This window comes from Staurois parvus, unplaced genomic scaffold, assembly GCF_062004578.1.
Source record: "Staurois parvus isolate SC_StPar_1 unplaced genomic scaffold, SC_StPar_1.0 ptg000669l, whole genome shotgun sequence".
Taxonomy (NCBI): domain Eukaryota; kingdom Metazoa; phylum Chordata; class Amphibia; order Anura; family Ranidae; genus Staurois; species Staurois parvus.
In genome coordinates this window covers 301993-323365 of record NW_028318465.1, presented here as the reverse complement: position 1 = coordinate 323365, position 21373 = coordinate 301993, and the positions used below count along the sequence as shown (strand labels likewise).

At 43.0% G+C, this 21373-nt stretch overlaps 1 long non-coding RNA gene across 1 annotated transcript in view; it reads right to left on the bottom strand.

Moving 5' to 3' along the window:
* The window catches only part of LOC149447795 (uncharacterized), a 72002-nt gene extending 51118 nt beyond the window's left edge, over nucleotides 1-20884 (bottom strand). Inside the window, exons 1-2 of the long non-coding RNA XR_016305821.1 lie at nucleotides 20737-20884; nucleotides 9975-10068 (exon numbers count right to left, since the gene is read on the bottom strand). This is a non-coding gene — a long non-coding RNA (uncharacterized LOC149447795). The remainder of the gene's footprint in view (nucleotides 1-9974; nucleotides 10069-20736) is intronic.
* Nucleotides 20885-21373: the final 489 nt, after the last annotated feature.

Genomic DNA, 21373 nt, shown 5'->3' with positions numbered 1-21373 from the left:
TGGGTACAATGTATCAAGTTTATATATCCAATATTTCTCCTTTTTTAGCAGTTCTCTATCAAAATCACCTCTCCTTTGAGGGAAATGCAATGCATAGAAACCTTTCACTTTTGTACCATCCAATTTACCTCCATGATATTTAGCATAGTGTTGGGCAAGATTACTTTCAGGGTCATTAGATCTAATATCTCTGAAATGTTCACCTATTCGTACCTTAAGTTGTCTTTTGGTCTTACCAATATACATCTTTTTACAGGGACAAGTCAAAATGTATAATACTCTCACTGTAGAACAATTTATAAGGCTTTGAATTTTATAATGAGTGCTATTCCTTGAGTCAAAAAAAGAGTCTGTACGATCCACATATTTACAGATTTGGCATTTTCCACATTTAAACATCCCTTTAGTACGTGATTTTAACCATGTTGTCTGTTTTAACGGTTGATAGTCAGAATGAATAAGGAGGTCACCAAGATTTGGTGCTCTTCTTGCTACCATTTGGGGGCGCTCACCTACAATTTTATTCAATTTGGGACATTGAGTTAAAATCTTCCAATGTTTTTCTAATATTTGTTTTACAGCTTGCCATTGGGCTCCAAATTGAGTTATCATTCTAACAGGTTGCTCACTTAATTTGACCTTCTTCTCCTTTTTAGGAGATAATAAATCCTTACGGTCAGTTTGATATGCCCGTCTCCGAGCTTTTCTGATTTGAGAGTGAGAGTATCCCCGTTCCCTAAATCTTCTATAAAGATCCTGTGCTTCCATCCTAAAGTCATGAATATTCAAACAATTTCTCCGACATCTCAGAAATTGTCCCACTGGAATTCCTGAAATCAGTGAACGTGGGTGATAGCTTCTGGCCTCTAGTAGAGTATTGGCAGCAGTAGGTTTCCTATATGTTTTTGTGAGGAGTCTTCCGTTCTCAAGTCTAATTTCCAAGTCCAGGAAGGAAATACACCTTTCATCAAAAACATACGTGAGTCCAATGTTAAAGGGATTTTGATTTAACTCCTCCATAAAAAGTTTTAATTCCTCTGATGTTCCTCTCCATACAAGGAACACATCATCTATATATCTTAACCAAATCTGGACATTAACAAGGAACCTTGTTGATCTGAAGACAACCTGCTCCTCCCAGAAACCTAGATGCAAACATGCATAGGCCGGAGCCCACGGTGCTCCCATACTGGTACCTCTGATCTGTTGATAAAAGGTATTATTAAATTGGAAAAAGTTATGTCGTAACGCAAAGTCCAGCAACTCACTAATAAATTCATTCTGTCCTCCCAAAGTGGGGTATGTTTTATCAAGGAAGTAAAAAGCCGATCTCAAGCCACATTCATGTGGGATCGATGTGTAAAGTGATTCCACATCTATTCCCACTAGAATGGAATTTTCATTGATGATTAAATTTTCAATTTTAGCCAACACATCTTTAGTGTCTCTTACATAGGAGGGAAGATTAGGAACCATGTCTTTAAGAAACAGGTCAATATATTTCCCTGTTTTGTCTAGGGGGCCATTGATGGCAGAAACAATGGGTCTACCTGGGGGATTTTCCTGATTTTTATGTATTTTAGGGATAATATATAAGGTAGGGTGATTAAATTCTTCAGTTCTCAGATATTCATACTCTTTTTTTAGTTAGGAGGCCCACCTCTTTTCCCAATGTTAAGATGGAGTTTAGTTTTCTTGCCACCACATGAAACGGATTAGTGGCTACTTTCCTATATGTAGATGAATCTCCCAATAGGCGCTTCACCTCTTTAACATAGTTTTGTTCATTTAAAATAACTACATTGCCCCCCTTATCACTTCTCTTAATTACAATATTCTTGGTCTCTTTTAATTCTTTGAGGGCTTTTCTTTCCTTCTTTGTAAGATTGTCACCAATTGGCATTTTCCACTCAAGATTTTTAAGATCATCAGCAACAAAATCTAGAAATGTCGATATCCTCATGTTGGAACGTATTTTCGGCATTTTAGTCGACCTAATATTTAGATCAACTTTTCTAATCACCTCATTGTGATTATCCAGATCTAATTCATTCTCATCACCATCCTCACTTTCCTCCATGAGAGATATCAACACATCAAGCATCTTGCGGTCCTCCATGGAGGAGTCAGAAGCCATATCCTCCAACATAGTGGGATTACCATGTATCATTCTTAAAAAAACTTTTCTCAAAAATAAATTAACATCTTTAAATACTTCGAACTCATCCATGGGGGTCACTGGTGAAAAGGACATACCCTTATTAAGTAAAGAGATATGTTCCCTTCTGAGTGGAAAATTAGCCAAATTGATTACCTTCCTATCATGGGTAATTTCATCTACTGCCTCCTCTGACTTCTTGTTCTGCCCTTGTCCTCCTGATGTTTGCTTTTTGAGGATTCCTCTGTTTTCTTTTTGGATCCTCTTCCCATCTGTAGTTGATTGATTTGGGGAGATTCCCCATCTTGTTGGTCTAAAAAAGATACAGATTTCCCGAGATTCTCAGAGTCGCTTTCACTAGACACAGTTTCCCCCATTGATCTAGAATGTGAACGAAATATTCTTCGTTTAGATCGACTTCTACTTCTTTTTATAGTGAGATCAAAAATCTCTCCTGTTTCCCAGTCTTTAAGGTCACGCCTAAATTTAGTTTGCTTAGTGGTTCTAAGGGTTTTTTGAACTTTTTCAACTTCCTTTTTAAGTTGTTCATTGTATTTTTCAAAGTTCTCCTGATTTTTAAAGGGATCTAATCCTGATACACTCTTACTAATGGCCACATCTAATTCTTCAAGTTGCAATTTTTCTTCCTCAACTATGAGTTTCATACCATTAATCCCATGTTCTATGCATAGCATTTTCCATTTCTCTAGAAACCTTTCATTATGTAGATGTTCAGCCGGGACTACCTTACTTCTCAAACCGCGTGGGATAATACTCTGTTTGATGTAGGCTTCCAAGAAGCATACATCCCACTTCCGGTTGAGACGTTTAATAACTAACTAACGGCCTATGCATGTTTGCATCTAGGTTTCTGGGAGGAGCAGGTTGTCTTCAGATCAACAAGGTTCCTTGTTAATGTCCAGATTTGGTTAAGATATATAGATGATGTGTTCCTTGTATGGAGAGGAACATCAGAGGAATTAAAACTTTTTATGGAGGAGTTAAATCAAAATCTTTTTAACATTGGACTCACGTATGTTTTTGATGAAAGGTGTATTTCCTTCCTGGACTTGGAAATTAGACTTGAGAACGGAAGACTCCTCACAAAAACATATAGGAAACCTACTGCTGCCAATACTCTACTAGAGGCCAGAAGCTATCACCCACGTTCACTGATTTCAGGAATTCCAGTGGGACAATTTCTGAGATGTCGGAGAAATTGTTTGAATATTCATGACTTTAGGATGGAAGCACAGGATCTTTATAGAAGATTTAGGGAACGGGGATACTCTCACTCTCAAATCAGAAAAGCTCGGAGACGGGCATATCAAACTGACCGTAAGGATTTATTATCTCCTAAAAAGGAGGAGAAGGTCAAATTAAGTGAGCAACCTGTTAGAATGATAACTCAATTTGGAGCCCAATGGCAAGCTGTAAAACAAATATTAGAAAAACATTGGAAGATTTTAACTCAATGTCCCAAATTGAATAAAATTGTAGGTGAGCGCCCCCAAATGGTAGCAAGAAGAGCACCAAATCTTGGTGACCTCCTTATTCATTCTGACTATCAACCGTTAAAACAGACAACATGGTTAAAATCACGTACTAAAGGGATGTTTAAATGTGGAAAATGCCAAATCTGTAAATATGTGGATCGTACAGACTCTTTTTTTGACTCAAGGAATAGCACTCATTATAAAATTCAAAGCCTTATAAATTGTTCTACAGTGAGAGTATTATACATTTTGACTTGTCCCTGTAAAAAGATGTATATTGGTAAGACCAAAAGACAACTTAAGGTACGAATAGGTGAACATTTCAGAGATATTATATCTAATGACCCTGAAAGTAATCTTGCCCAACACTATGCTAAATATCATGGAGGTAAATTGGATGGTACAAAAGTGAAAGGTTTCTATGCATTGCATTTCCCTCAAAGGAGAGGTGATTTTGATAGAGAACTGCTAAAAAAGGAGAAATATTGGATATATAAACTTGATACATTGTACCCAAAGGGGTTAAATGTGGAATGTGATCTCCAAGTATTTTAGGATAAATAGATCTGTATGGATATATGTTCTTATATTGCCATATGTTGGTCAATCTGTGGTAATTCCTCACTCCTGTCAATGGCTGGTTAATGCGTTAATTGAATTATTAAGGACAATATGTTAATTAAATAATTAAGATTAACCTTCTTTGGGGAGATATCTAATAACCTGATGGTACACATTGAAATATAGGTCTAGAAGTGTAGAAGGGACTAATCTTTGAACTATTTTCCTCTCCTTTGAGAATAAATGTACACTTATAAGTGAATAATTTGAAGTTTAGGAACCCTGGGCAAAATAACCTATAGAGGGATTTGTTAATTAACATCGCCATCTTGTGGTGGTTTTGCGGTAATTTTTACTGTGTCCTTGTGTATTTTTGACCTAATAAATAGGTTTGGAGATCCTTTCATTAACACTGCCATCTCCTGGTGAAAGTTTGGTAATTTTCAATTGAATATAATTTTTGTTTTTTACTTTTGTGTGCATTGCTGTAATTGTCAAGTCTTTCCTCCCTTTGATATTTCCAGTCGCCTGTCTTTTTAATTTAACTATGACCAGCGGTTGTGCTAAGTATTTAGCCCCTTTTCTTCCATTGGGGATAACTGCAATGTAATTTTTTGCATATGTGGGTGGGTCTTAATCCACTATAAATAGAAGGTTGAAACGCAGGAATCCCATTGGTCCTGACGAAGCTGAGTGAGATACGCCCATCGGCGAAACGCGTTGACGTCATACGTCAGATACGTCACTTCCGGTCATGCGCACTAGGTGGAACGCACGCTGACCTACAAGGAGGTAGCCATCTTCACATGCCATGAGGCATACTTAGGCGGCACAGGCGCCATGGAGAGGTCGGAACCCGCGGTATGTCGGCTGATGTTAGCGGTGGTTCCTTGGTTCCATACAGCAGTACCTTTTGAAGGGCAGTACTTATGAAGGATATCCTTTTCTTTCCTAATACCCATTGCACAGGTGGTGAGTGGACTGTTACAGGACATTAGATTTAAGGTCCCTTGTGACCTATATGGCATAAACGTCTATTATCGGGTGAAAGCTCTTACAGTGACTTCCCTCATATTGTTTGTCTTACTACAGGATGGGGACATTATGGTGCTTTATATAGGAAACAAGGCATGCCACATATATTTCAACGGGCGGAGGAGCCGCTGGGCCTTATCTTGTTTTCAACAAAAAGTGGTGTGTAGTCCACATGCTGTGGTGAAGAAATCACTTGAAGCAGTGTTCTGCTACTTGCATCTGTTTCTCCATCCAGGCAACAACTGGGGCGTTATTTATATCTAAAAGTCCTAAGAATCAGTCACTTATATTACAGATGAATGGGCCCCAACCACATGTGCCGGCATGGGACTGTACTGCATTTCATTTGTGATATCCTTTTGCTGCCTAACATAGGCTTATGGTTATGCCTCTCTTTTGACGCACACTGTGCTCGCTGCATTGTATACATGTGATATTGCATACCTTTGGTATAATTTTTGGGAATTCCCCTCTATGGGATAGAACCTATATGGTCATGACACATGTCTTTATATTTATTACATGTGACACTATATACCTATGGTATAATTTTTGTGTACACCTCCTTTGGGAAGTGTTAACCTATGTGCCAGTGCTACAAAGACTTTAGACTTTAGTGGTCATTGTCTTTGCAGCACATCTATCCAGACCGGTCTTGGTGTTATTTTATATGGTTTTAGGTCTATGTGTATTGTCTCATACTGAGGTGAAGGTAAACCAGGGCGATTGCCCATATGTCAAATATTTATATGTAATAAAGCATAATTTTTGGAAATTTTTCTGAGTATCACATTTTGTTCATAATGTAGCCGCTTTTCTGTGAATTCCTTTTCACAAACCCTTCTTTTTTGTATGCCTCTTTGGGCTACTGAATGGAAGCCATATATTGGGTGATACAGTAATTTATTTTGTAACCTCCAAAAAAACTATCTTTAGTCAAGGTACAGCAGCCCCCTGCCCACCCCTGTACTTAGTGTCCCTTCATCACGGAAAATACGCCCCTGCCGGCAGGCCGGATAAATGGCCTCTGCGGGCCGCATGTGGCCCGCAGGCCATAGTTTGAGGAACCCTGCTTTAAGGATATGTGTGGTCTGGTCTGGAATTCCCTCACTGCTTCCTCTGCTGTCAGCAATATCTCTGCCGTCCTTCTAATGCAGCTCTGTGGGTTGTTCAAGCTCACAAAGAGCCCAAAAAAAGGAGGCCAATACTGTACTGTGACATACTGAATCAGAGCATGATCCCCTCCCTTCTGAGACTGGGCTGCAGGGCAGTATTCCAACATGATAATGACCCCAAACACACCTCCAAGATGACCACTGCCTTGCTAAAGAAGCTGAGGGTAAAGTTGATGGATTGGTCAAGTATGTCTCCAGACCTAAACCCTATTGAGCATGTGTGGGGCATCCTCAAATGGAAGGTGGAGGAGTGCAAGATCTCTAACATCCACCAGCTCCGTGATGTCATCATGAAGGAGTTGAAGAGGACTCCAGTGGCAATCTGTGAAGCTTTGGTGAACTCCATGCCCAAGAGGGTTAAGGCAGTGCTGGAAAATAATGGTGGCCACACAAAATATTGACACTTTGGGCCCAATTTGGACATTTTCACTTTTGTTGCCAGCTGTTTAGACATTAGTGGCTGTGTTTTGAGTTGTTTTGAGGAGACAGCAAATTTACTCTGTTATACAAGCTGTACACTCACTACTTTACATTGTATCAAAGTGTAATTTCTTCAGTGTTGTCACATGAAAAGATAAAATAAAATGTTTATAAAAATGTGAGGGGTGTACTCACTTCTGTGAGATACTGTATATATACTGGAATTTTTATATTGCTAATGGTGGTGATCAGCGACTTATAATGGGACTGCGATAGCGCGGCTGGCAATCTGACACAAACCGACGCTGGGAGGTACTGATTAACTGCCACTGACATCAACAGTGACATTAATAGAGGGATCAGTGATATTATACACTGTCACTGTACTAATGACACTGACTGGGAAGGGGTTAGCATCTAGAGCGATCAAGGGGTTAAATGTGAACCAGGGGCGGACTGACAACTCATGGGGCCCCCGGGCAATAGGGGATCACGGGGCCCCTGTGTCCTTGCCCAAACTCAAAAAAGCCTGTGAAAAAGGTACCAGGGGCATCTCATGGGGCCCCCTACTGACCCCGGGCCCTCGGGCAGTGCCCGAGTTTCCAAATGGTCAGTCCGCCCCTGATGTGAACTTAGCTATGTGTAATGTGTGTAAAGTGTGCTGCTTTTACTACTAGATCTCTAAATTTCTCACAGGGATAAAAAACAGAGAGACTGTTCTCTCTGTACAGAGCTCTGTTTTGATTGTAAACACAAAGCTCTGGGCTGTGATTGTACACAGCCGATCAGCAGGTCCCAACTGTGAATCATTGGCTGAGATTTGCTGACAGGCTCCAGCTGTGTACAATCAGTGTATGCCAACCAGGGGGGCGCATAAGGGTATGTCACTTTGCCTGCAGTGGCTGCGCATCCACAGTATATTATTATTATTATTATAATGTAGAATTTATTTAGCGCCAACAGTGTGTACAGCACTTTACAATATAAAGGGAGACAGTACAATTACAATACATTTCAGTACAGAAGGAATAGGAGGGCCCTGCTTGTGGAGTTTACAATCTAAAGGAAGGGGGAGGTGATACAAAAGGTGGTAGCTGCAAAGAATGATCTAATAGAGGTGGCTCAAGTACAGTTCTTAGGTGGCGGTGGGGTAGGCTTCCCTGAATAAGTGAGTTTTACTTTGCAGGAAGGGGTTGAAGCAGAACTGAATCCTCCTACTCTTTACAACAAAGGAAGCTTCCATCTTAGCCTGCGTTTGATATACAGTTGCCATGCCACAGCAGACGTGAACAACTATGAGCTACGTCCTGATGAAGTTTCGGAGTGGGAGGGATGAAACGTTTTGACATCATGGGGCATGCCCCCACCATGCTCTTGCTCCCTCTTGTAATTGGCTGGAATGCATGCCAGCCCGGACCGGCTTAATCCCCTGTCTTCACTACCTACCCGATGCCTGCGAGCCTACCGATTCCGCTGTCTGCATACACCACCATCAAGGAGACATGGATACATGCCATGGTGATGAGAAGATGGTGAGATTCCAACACACTATACAGCTTCTCGGCAGCTTACTGTACACATCTCTTTTGCATGCAGGGAACTCTGCTATATACAGCTTAGGGCAGCGGTTCTCAATCTGTGGGTTGCGACCCCTTTGGGGGTCGAAAGACCCTTTCACAGGGGTCGCCTAAGACCATTGGAAAACGCATATTTCCTATGGTCTTAGGAACTGAGACAACGCTCCTCTATCCGTCTCCAGGTGGGTCCGGCCACATACGAGAAAGAGAACAGTAAGCAGTGATGACACCTGACCCATCTGGCCCAGCCTATCATCTCCCACAATATCCGCCCCGCCCATTGTCTGCACTGCTCCTCCAATCATCACTGAGCGGTGACATCATCCCCAGCTCTAAATGCGGAGTGGGGCTTATCGGGATTAAACTAGAACTTGACCAACCAGACTCCTCCTCCTCTGTGTAGCTGGGGGTTTCTAGTGCTAGTCCAGTCCCAGGGAAGGTCTCAGTGGGTGTGTTGGGAATACCTGTCCTATATGTACGAAGGCCTCATTTATAGGGGGGTTAGTGTACCCCTGTGTGAGGGCCATGGATTGTGTAGAGAAGAACGTTAAGAAAAGAAAATATAGTGAGGACTTTTTACAGTATGGTTTTACCTCTAATTACAGCAGGAATGGAGAAACCGCATATCAGATATTTACATTACGATTCATAATAGTAGCAAAATTACAGTTATGAAGTAGCACTGAAAATAGTTTTATGGTTGGGGGTCACCACAACATGAGGAACTGTATTAAAGGGTCGCGGCATTAAGAAGGTTGAGAACCACTGGCTTAGGTTCATATCAGCTGCATTTTCATTCACATGAATTGGAAACACAAGCCGCATGCTGTCACAGCTGGGTGCCCACAGTTAAGTTGCTGGCACCAGGGACAGAAAATCTGGTTAAAATGGCTGGGCATACTGCTGGATCTTGGGACAGGCAAGTGGTTGTTTATTAAAAGTCAGCAGCTACAGTTTTTGTAGCCGCTGACTTTGCATTTTTTCACAGGAGACTAGAACTCTGTTTTAAAGATGGGATTGGACTTTTTTTATGCATGTTTCATGAAGTAGTTTTTGGACGACCTCTGCCACGTCAGATATGCATGCATTCCACAGGCACACATCAGATCCACCATATAGTGGATATACAGTATTTGCTTAGAGATCAACTGGCTTTCAAGGGCTTGACTGATAATAAATATTTCTCTCTGATAGTTGGGGAGTTAACTAGATGGTATTTTTCTATACCAGTTCCTTTTGTTTGATTTTACAGACTTTCTGCCAGAGTACTTGGCCTACCTATGTGGAAGGTCCTTTTTGGTTGGGTTCCTACCAGGATGGGTCTGAGTGCAGACAACCTGCGTACATGCCAGTTTGGAGTGCTGCATACTCTGTTGATAAGTTGCCAGTCCCACCCACCATAAGTGATGTATTGGCAGTTCCCATGAAACGTAAATTACCGGTAATGGAAATGAGATAAGGGTACAGAGTCCCTAGCTGGCTGTGGCATGGCATGTGGCTGATGGTTTGGCTGCTGGAGGGGATATTTTTCTGCCACTTTCCAGCACCTTACCTCCTTGGAAGGAATTTCAGTCCTCATTTTCATGAATGCCTCTGGTGTTCTAACCTTTGGGTTTTTATATTTATGTTGGACTTTGCAGGGGGCCCTAAAAAAAAAAGAGAAAAAAAAAAAAACCTTAAATGCAGATGTACTTTTAATTAAAGTGATTGTAAAGGGTTTTTTAAATAACAAACCTTTTCTACTTACCTGCTCTGTGCAATGCAATTGCACAGGACAGCAACGATCCTCCTTTTCTGCATTCCCCCTGCCGGGGTTCTCGGCTCCCCCCCCCCTCCAATCACCCCTAGCAAGCCACTTGCTATGAGGGTACTCATGTGGGCTCACTCCCAAGCTGCACTCTATGTATCCATTGACATAGAGCATGGCTTGGCCCCGTCCCCTCCTCACTGATTGTAATTCACAGCAGCAGGGGCCAATGGAGAGGGAGAGCGCAGAGAGAGACTCTGCTCTCCTGCACAGCGCTGGATCAAGTTCAAGAATGCTGTGCAGGTCTTTCTCATCAACTGATGACATCATTCTTTTTTTATGTTGGCGGCGGCTAGAAAATTGTAATGATGCACAATGAAAACCTGTGGCTTTGTGTAAATAAAAGGCAGGCTTGATCCAGCTGCTGACTTGTATACAGTTTTTGGGCAATTTTTAGGCATTTTTCCAATGCACCCCTGAAGAAACCTTAAGGCACTCCAGGGTGCCTGGGCACCCTTGCTGAAAAAGACTAGTCTAACTTGATACGCAGTACACATCATCACTACCTTATTCAATAGGCCTCCCAACCCAGCCTTATTCAATAACATCCCAACCCAGCACACAAAAGAGAGGCATACCGTACATGCCAAGCCTTTAGGGAGTTACACAGTTCTGGTGGCAGAGAGCTTAAATAAGCCATTTAAAGCACTTGCCGCATTTTGTGGAACCAGCTTCTGCTAAGAGACAGAATTCTTCCAGTTTGGAATAAGTCAGTTACAAAACAGAGTTTTCATTTTCTCTCTGCTGTCCATGAATACAACTTTTGTTTCAATTCCCCTCACATACACACATGCTTTTTATCATGTGCTCCAACTTTTCTCCTCCAAATCGAGTAATGCTATAATATAAAGCAGCAAATGCAATGAAATTATAGCATATTTCCAGTTGGTACTTACTGTAAAGTTTACCTGAAATCATTTATCATGATTTTCAAATTTTACTTTAGAAGAATAGAACGTTTTTTTTCTTTTTAATCCCCAGTATAAAGTATTAATTTACAAATAAACATCTATTATGGGGGTACATCCAGAATACTCAGCAAAATTTACCACTTTATTAGAAAACCCAGAATGTCCTTGCAAGCTCATTGTCAGCCCCAACTCTGCTAGGAAATGAGTGTGTCCCTCCTCTGAATCATTCAGCATCAAATGTAATTTGATTCATGCTACTATACCAAGTTGTTTAACACAGCAACTGTTGAAAGAGGTATGTTTGCAAACAGTAAATAAGATAAGAGATATTTAAATTTGTAAGAGATATTTAAAAATTATCAAACTGAAAAGTAAAAAAAAAAAGTGTACATTTTATTTCTGGCTATGCAATTTTATATAAAGTATATATGTTTTATTTTTCCCCTTTTACACCATTACTACATGGTAATAAGAACACGTGTTTCCTATCTGATATCTTACTTTGCACTAAAAGATCTTTCAAATTTGGCAGTTGAAAGATAACCATTTCCCTTTGCAGGCTTATGAAAGACTCCATGAAACACAAATCCAAACAGGATAACATACAAGAGCACCTTCAGGTCCGCTAATTCTATTCACCCAGCCACTGGATCACCAACCACAGGCCATGAGTTTGTAACATGCTCACTGAAACCTTTTGTGGAAGTGCAATATTTACATTTTTTCCCCTATATCTACAGGAAAAAAATGTGCAGTCACTATTAGGAGCCTGTAAAGCATTTCACCTGCAATTAGCAAGTTGTGGGTGCAGTGTCAGGCTGTTGCAGACTGTCAGTGTAGCAGTCTGTCCGTACCTTATATGGGCAGGCAGTTACTGAATTGCAGGAAGAATCAATGAACTACTACAGTGCTCACCAGCACCCTCCTTGTTCATCGAGAATTACAAGCCGTCAGCCGCAGTAGTTGACTGTAGTTGTAAGCAATTCATTCACAGACCTCCATGAATAAAGGATGCGACCAGGTGGGTGGAACCCCACACAGCCATGCTCTTTTAAAATTGTGACAGCTGGTTCAGGGAGAAGATCTCCCACCTGCTGTCACAACAGGGGCTCAAGAGATGCAGGAGCAGCTGATTTAGTAACCTGTTACATATTACACCTTGAATATGGGTGTAACATGCAACATGTTATGAAAGGTCCTTTAACATTTTTAATACGTATGTACTGTATGAGCTTATCCTGTGTTTTAAAGGCCTACGCAAGGAAAACCTTTTCACTTTTAATACAATGGATAAGAGTTAGAACTTATTTCAAGTTTCCATATCTGTTCATGTCCCCAGCTGGGAGATTTTTCTGTCACTTTCTATGCCTGTGAAACCTGTAGAACAAATGGGGTTTGCAGTTGTTACTGGCAGCGTAAGGCACAGACAAAAACATTGTTAGTTTTAACCTATTCTCCTGTGTTTTTTTCCTTATTGGAGCATATTTCCATTACTACCTGCTTTGATAGAAAGTGAGGAGAAATCTTCTCAATGCAGACACAGAAAGCAGAAAAAAAAAAAATTACAGAGGTTCTGACCCCTCACTACTCTATCTAAAACTAAATTAAAATGTCAGTAACAACTGATATCATGTTGACACTCATGCTTTAATACTTTGATTCACTGATCAAGAGTCAGTATGCAAATCAGAAAAGGTGGAGAAAAGTATACTTTATCAGAAACATAAAATATCAATGGCAGAGGGCCAGCTTGACAGCCAGAAAACCAGCATTTTTCAAACGTTGTAGGTAATGCCATTGAAAAGTTTACTTTAACCTCCCTGACGGTATTCCCGAGTGTAGCTCGGGGTAAGGTTTCAGTGCCAAAAGCGGTAACTCCAAGCTACACTCGGGCTTACCATGCGGCGCTGCTCCAGCATCTGTTCTTCACTTATCTTGTCATGCGCTCCCGCGATGTCCCTCCTGCAGTGTCCCCTGTAATGTACTCCGGCGGATGCCGGCATCTGTCATCTGGGTTCCGTCCCCTGCGAGCGGCGGGACGTACGGGGGACGGAACTGGTGGGAAATTTGAAAATGACAAAAAGTGACATTCACTAAATACAATAAAATCACATAGTAAAACATTACTGTATCAAACCATTTCACATACATTTTGTCCCTAGTGCTTTGTCCTGTGCCCTGCCTGCATTTGTACTGTTCTTATTGCCTGGAAACTGAGAAACGTCCATGGCGTCCAAAAGGTGTCCCTTCAGGTCAAAAGCGGTTTTAGACCAGCTAGAGAACAGCGATAGTAAATTAGAACCACTTGCAGAATTGAGTGATAATGATTTGTGGGGAAATTCGTCATCAGACACTGAAAACGATTTTGTGACATTTCTCAGTGATGTGCGAACTTGGCGCTATATTTCAAATTTCAGTGTTTTTGGTTTGATTATATTATTGAATTAAATTTATTATTATTATAATATTGTTATTTTTTATGATTATTAGTATGATTTCGTGTTTCAAATTTTATCATACCCAGGATGTTTACTAGACTCTTGTTTGGACAGATTTCAGTGAGTTATTCCTAAAAATTACAGTCCTACAATAAAAAAAATACATATTTCCATGCAAAAAAATGTACCGCTTTCAGCACAGAAATATGGACATAATCAGACCGCTAGGGAGGTTAAGGAAGCAAATATCTAAATGCATAGATTCACATAAGATTTTAGACTATTTAAATTTGCAGCATGACAGTAACCCGTTACTGATAGATGCATTGTTTACCAAAACATGCAGGACCCCCCCCCCCACCTCTTATACTTACCTGAGCCCGATTCAATCAAGCGATGTGCTTGAGAGCAGCAGCTCTCCGCTGTCCCCACTCCTCTCTGGGCAGATTGATAGCAACCGAAGCTATTGCTCCCACTGCTGTCAACCTAATACTGTGCCAAGGGAGAAGGGCAGGGCTGAGCCTTCCACTCTCTGTCAATAGATGCAGACAGGGTGGCTTGGGAGCGAGCCCACGTGGCTGCCCCCATGGAAAGCAGCTTTTCATGGGGGCACTCACAGAAGAGGCCAGGAGCGCCAGCAGGGGAATCCAGAAGAGGATTGGGGCTGCTCTGTGCAAAACCTTTGCACAGAGCAGGTAAGTTAATAAAAAAAATGAAGCTTTAATGTTTCTTTTAGTGGACAAACTAAGCCATCAGTGGACATGGCATGTATATTACACATTGGTTCCAAACGAATGATCGCTATCACTAAACATGTCCTTGTTATAATATGAATCTTTGGTCAGTCTTAGGATCTCAACTGTGAAAGCTGTGCCCAGAAAAGACAAGTAAAGGGAAAGGGCTGGTCAACAGTATTGCCTGCAGGCTCCCTGCAGCTTATTTTGTTATGACTTACCATGCCATTTACACTTTGTTTGAGTGTATAAGCAGCTTTCTAAGTAAAAAAACAGGGATTGACTTGCTTGTGTCAGAGCTGTCCACCTGATAACTAGTAACCTAATGACTGAAGAGGTACTATTTACGAAGCAGTAGAGATGCAGAAAGCACAGATCCAAAGAATGTATAAAGCAGACGCAGGGAAATGCTTGCCTGCAGGTCCTCAGGTACAGCTTCCTCTTCAGCAAGGAGAATTGTTAGTATCAAATCTGGCTTAAATTGTAGTGAGTCTAGTAATCACAGGAACATTGCCTTAGGTGGTCTCACACTCCTGCACCTCTCTTATATTTAGTAGGCCACCCAGCACTTTCATGGCTGAGAAGTGAACTATGGAATGTGGATGAAGCTCAACTTTCTATCTAAAATTTTAAGGACTTCTGGGACAGTCAAGTGGCTCTCTAGAGATTCGTACAGGCATATTGCTCATTGGCTTGAAAAAAGACTGTAAATTATATTTGTGGTTGTAATTTAATCCTCGGGGTAATATTGCAATTAGGCTTGAAGTTTAACATACAATGATAACATCATCCATGCAAACTCAAGGGATTCCTCACTGCCAGAAAGCCTGAGAACATATATATATGTATATATAAATTAATTCCAGCACCATTCATAAATTGTCATATATGAAGATTCTCATATATTTAGGGCTGGTAAGAGATGCATAATAGAGAAATAAATATATCATACAGTATAACTGGATCTCACTATCAAACCCTTATAAATAATAACATGGGGTTGATTTACTAACGGCAAATATATGGTATATATACGGTATATGATCCAGGGTTTAGTAAATGAGGTGAAGCTTCACTTTGCAAAGATTACCCAATCACATGCAAGTAAAAAAAAAACAAAACAGCATTTTTGCTTGGAAATGATTGGATGATAAAAATCAGCAGGAGCTTCCCCTCATTTCAGAGCTACCCCTCAGACCTAAAGCAACAGCACTTGCAGTGCACAGACTATTTGCCTTTACTAAATCAACCCCAATAATTTCTTTGGCACTAACCGACTTCAGGGTGAAGACTACTAATCTGCTTACTTGTTATGTGACTCAGAAAATATTGAAGCCAGAGAATGGGCTTAAAGACCGACAACCAATAGGTAGGTAAACAATGGCACCCTGCAATTTGTTAACAGGTATTTTTGAGGACTTCCATTTTTTGTAAACTCAAAACAAAGCTAAAAAAAAATGCTGGATGAAAAACGCTGATAAGAGAGTTTTTGTGCTGGCTTGTAGTAGCATTGTAGTAGAACTAAGCGTTGAGGAGCATTAGTGTTTTATTAGCATGGTGGATTATATGCTTTCCAGTTCTAGAACAAAAAGTAGAACATGCTGCATTTTTTCTGCTCCTAAATCCTGAGCCTGGGTTCACACAGATGAGGTGCGGAATTTGCAGCAGTTTCTGTGAGAACTCTGCACCGCATCACAATCGCACCCCATTCATGCGAACCGCTGCCAGTGTGTATGTTAAGTTAACAATACCCCAAAATCAGTTCACAAAATGCGGTGCAATGCGCAGAATCGGATCACATAGGTGTGAATACCCATGCGATCCGATTCTAGTACAGACCCAAAAAAAGGGTCCTGCACCTTTTTGGTGCGGATGCACTGCAATTTGAGCCATACAAAATGTATGGCTCAAATCTCACCGCACAGAATTCGCATGTGATTTACACAGGAATGTGGTGCATTTCCAGTGTGAACCACATGCGATATGCCGCATCGCACAACTGTGAACCCAGGCTTAAGCTTGAAAAGATCTTCTAGCATAAAACAGTGTTGCATGGACACATAGGGGGAGATTTACTAAAGCTGGTTCACTCAGAATCTGGTGGAGCTGTGTATGGTAGCCAATCAGCTTCTAACCTCAGCTTGTTCAGTTAAGCTATGACAATAAAATCTGGAAGCTGATTGGTTTCTTTGCAGAAGTGCACCTGAAATTGTACTCTCCAGCTTTAGTAAATAAATCCCATAGGGTAACACTACTAGCTTCTAGGAGCAGAAAAAAAATGCTCATAATAGCTTGGAGGAGCTTAAAAAAACCACTAGTGTACACGGAGCCTGAAAGAGGACTATAAAATAGAACATAAACTAAGGGGATGATTTACAGGATATGCATCTAACCGCCTAGTACATGTTAGATCATTACCTACATCTCTTCAATGTTTTTTTAGCTGTTATTGTTTTAGATAGAAAATTAAACTGAGTTTAGTACTTTTTATTGATTGTATGAGTATCAACTGTTTATGAACTAATATGTTTAGTTTGGCTTTTATTACAATGCTGATAGATGTATACTGCCGAACTTTTAAAATGTACAGTATATGTCCTTTGAATCAAGAATGCCCCTCTGAGTTTACTGTTTGCTGTTAACATTTATCTATTTACTTATTTGATGGTGCAGAGTCACATTGATTTCATTAGTGCAAAGTCCAAATGATAATGCTACATGACCTTCCTTTAAAAGGAGTACCCTGTTAAGGCTCTGTTCACAGCAATGCGTTTTTAAGAAAAAACACACTACAGTCCATTTAACATGGCTTCCTATGGCACATGTTCACATGTGTGCTTTTTTGAGCTGCTACATTTTTGGAAAGGGTCAGGGACTTTTTTTTAAAAGCAGCGTTTTTGCTACAATAGAGTTCAGTGGAGAAGCTGCTGAAATGTATGTGCATGGTAGTGCGTTTTTGCCATGCTTTGCATTTTTATTCCGCCCAGCAATGAAAAAATTTCACTTAAAAAAAAAAAAAAGAACAAAAAAACACAGTGAAAACATGTGAAAAACACATCAAAAACATGTAGAAAAATGCAAAGCAAACTGCGAAAAGCACTGCAAAATGAATAAAAAGCAAACTGCATAGGTGTGAACGGATCCTTAGGCTGGCCATACACTATACAATTTTCTGTCCAATTTCCTTTAGATTTACCTTCAACTATGTAGCCCAAGGGCCTGTCTAATTGGATACAACTGAAAGTGTTGTTTAGGTTTGACCTCATATTATATGGTATAATGTTCATGCCCATCCAGCACCCATTGCAGGAATCACCGGATGGACATACAGGAGCTTGACCTTATGTATTGTGAGGTTAAATATTCAAAATGATGAACTCCTGAATCTTATTCACAGATTGTGGATATTTCACTGTCACACCTCCCAACCTTTTGAGATGAGAACGAGGGACGCCTATTAGTAAAAGCATGTAGGCATAGGACACCAAGTGCCACATGCCCTTAATGGACACACGCACGTGCTTTTTTTTACCACTACTATTCCTTTATACAGGTTTCTGAAATGTACAAATGCAGCAATTTAGAAATTGGATGAAAGATTGAGCACTGGGAAACACTTTTTGAAAGATAAATAGTGCATTTTATATACAGGTATGTACCGCAGACCAAAATGAGGGACAAGGGAGAAGCAAAGACGGACAGAGACTTTGTTCCAAATCAGGGACAGTCAAGAGCTTTGCACTGTTGGACGTGAGAGTTGGGGAAGGTCAAAACTCTGCACAACTGTCCCACCCCCTGTGCAGTGGTGTATTTTGGTTTTGTGCTTTCCTAGGCAAGACTAAAATCAGGCACCCCCTGCATCTAAATTTGTCCCACCCTTTCATCTGCAAACTCCACCCCTTCCTCTTTAGGCTCCACCTCTTCCTATTAGAGCTCCACCCACTGACAACGATGGGACGCTATTCTACTTACACCAATGAAGGGGCACGATTCCTCCCACTGACACTAATGATGGGGCACTATTCATCCCACTGACACCAATGATGGGGCACTATTCCTCACACTGACACCAATGATGGGGCACTATTCCTTCCACTGGCACCAAAGATGGTGCCCCATCATTAGTGTCAGTGTGTGAGGAATAGTGCCCATCATTGGTATCAGTGGGAGGAATAGTGTCCCATCATTGGTGTCAGTGGGAGGAATAGTGTCCCATCATTGGTATCAGAGGGAGGAATAGTACTCCATCATTAGTGTCAGTTGGAAGAGTCATGCCCCATCATTGTTGTCAGTGGGAGGAATCGTGCCCCATCGTTGGTGTCAGTGGGAGGAATCGTGCCCCATCATTGGTGTCAGGGGAAGGAATAGTGCCCCATCATTCATATCAGTGGGAGGAATCGTGCCCCATCATTGGTGTCAGGGGGGGGAATAGTGCCCCATCATTGGTGTCAGTGGGAGGAATAGTGTCCCATCATTGGTATCAGTGGGAGGAATAGTACTCCATCATTAGTGTCAGTTGGAAGAGTCATGCCCCATCATTGTTGTCAGTGGGAGGAATCGTGCCCCATCGTTGGTGTCAGTGGGAGGAATCGTGCCCCATCATTGGTGTCAGGGGAAGGAATAGTGCCCCATCATTGATATCAGTGGGAGGAATCGTGCCCCATCATTGGTGTCAGGGGGGGAATAGTGCCCCATCATTGGTGTCAGTGGGATTAATAGTGCCCCATCATTTGTGTCAGGGGGAGGAATCGTGCCCCATCGTTGGTGTCAGGGGGGGGAATAGTGCCCCATCATTGGTATCAGTGGGAGGAAGTGCTCCATCATTAGTGTCAGGGGGAGGAATAGTGCCCCATCATTGGTGTCAGTGGGAGGAATAGTACCCCATCATTAGTATCAGTGGGAGGAAGTGCCCCATCATTAGTGTCAGTAGGAGGAATAGTGTCCCATCTTTGGTGTCAGTGGGAGGAAGTGCCCCATCATTGGTATCAGTGGGAGGAATAGTGCCCCATCATTGGTGTCAGTAGGAGGAATAGTGTCCCATCATTGGTGTCAGTGGGAGGAATAGTGCCCCATCATTAGTGTCAGTAGGAGAAATAGTGCCCCATCTTTGGTGTCAGTGGGAGGAAGTGCCCCATCATTGGTATCAGTGGGAGGAATAGTGTCCCATCATTGGTGAATCGGGGCAGCGGGACAGGAGGAGCACAAAGGGACAGGTGAGGGGCAGTGGGACCGGAGGAGCACAGAGCAACAGGTGAGGGGCAGTGGGACAGGAGGAGCGCAGAGGGACAGGTGAGGGGAAGTGGGACAGGAGAAGCGTAAAGGGACAGGTGGGGGGCAGCGTGGAGGGGATTCATGGGACAGGATCGGGGCAACGGAACAGGAGTAGCGCAGTGGGACAGGAGGAGCGCAGTGGGGCAGGTGAGGGGCAGTGGGACAGGAGAAGGAGCACAGAGGGACAGAAGGAACGCAGAATGATAGGTGAGGGGCAGTGGGACAGGAGGAGCGCAGAGGGATAGGTGAGGGGCAGCGGGACAGGAGGAGCACAGAGGGACAGGTAGGGGGCAGCATGATGGGGGGGCATGGGACAGGATCAGGACAACGGGATAGGAGAAGCGCAGTGGGACAGGAGAAGCGCAGAAGGATAGATGAGGGGCAGTGGGACAGGAGGAGCGCAGAGGGACAGGTGGAGGGCAGCGTGACAGGGGGAATGGGACAGGATCGGGCAGCGGGACAGGAGATGCGCAGTGGGACAGGAGAAACGCAGAAGGATAGGTGAGGGGCAGTGGGACAGGAGGAGCGCAGAGGGACAGGTGGGGGCAGCATGACAGGGGGCATGGGACAGGATTGGGGCAGTGGGACAGGAGGAGCGCAAAGGGACAGGATCGGGGTAGTGGGACAGGAGGAGCACAAAGGGACAGGTGAGGGGCAGTGGGACAGGAGGAGCACAGAGGGACAGGTGAGGGGCAGTGGGACAAGAGGAGCACAGAGGGAAAGGTGGAGGGGCAGTGGGACAAGAGGAGCATAGAGGGACAGATGGGGGGCAGCGTGATGGGGGGCATGGGACAGGATCGGTGCAGCGGGACCGGAGAAGCGCAGTGGGACAGGTGAGGGACAGTGGGACAGGAGGAGCGCAGTGGGACAGGAGGAGCGCAGTGGGACAGGTGAGGGGCAGTGGGACAGGAGGAGTGCAGTGGGACAGGTGGAGCGCAGAGGGATAGGTGGGGGGCAGTGTGACAGGGGGCATGGGACAGGATCGGAGTAGCTGGACAGGTGGAGTTCAGAGGGACAGGTAAGGGGCAGTGGGGACAGATGGGGGGTAGTGGGACAATGTGGGGGGACAGGAGGGGGGAAGTGGAACAGATGGGGGCAGTGTATCGGGACAGTGAGAAAGGAGTGGGGAAGCACCAGTCCTCCAAGCACTTACCTGTCCAGCAGCGGCTTCTTCAGATGGTGTCAGCACCACTCCAGGACGGCTGCCTGTGTCCCTTCTCCCCCAGGATCTTCGGCGGCAAAGGAGCGGGTGGGCACCTCCACCCTGACCTTGTCCTCTTCTGCTTCCTCCTTCGCTGGCACCTTCATGCACATCCCGGCACACTGACAGCGGGCCCCGCCCCTCACACGCTTCAAGCGCTCACCGGTGATCCGCCCACCACTCTGCTCTCCTCTGCAGGCGGTCCCTTGGCCCGGGTGACCCTCCTTGCTGTACCCTCAGCCATGGCGGCCCTGCCCCTGTCCCTTTCCCCCTGAAAAGTGCCGCCCTAGGCAAATGCCTTGTTTGCCTCGTGGCAAATATGCCCCTGCCCCTGTGCAAGTCTCAGCTATCTGGAAACTGAATGGGTTGGATTCAGTACATCCTTGTTTTTAGACAGCTACCTTACAACTAAGCTATGGATAGATTAATCCACAAGGAAGGAAACATCTACAGAGATTTTATGATTTTAAATTATACATAGTTTTTTTAAATTTAAACCCCATGGAAATTGTGCAGAATCTTAGGGCTGTTTCACACCACATGCAGTCTGGTACATTTGTTTTCTGCAACAAAAAAGCATGGACAGTGG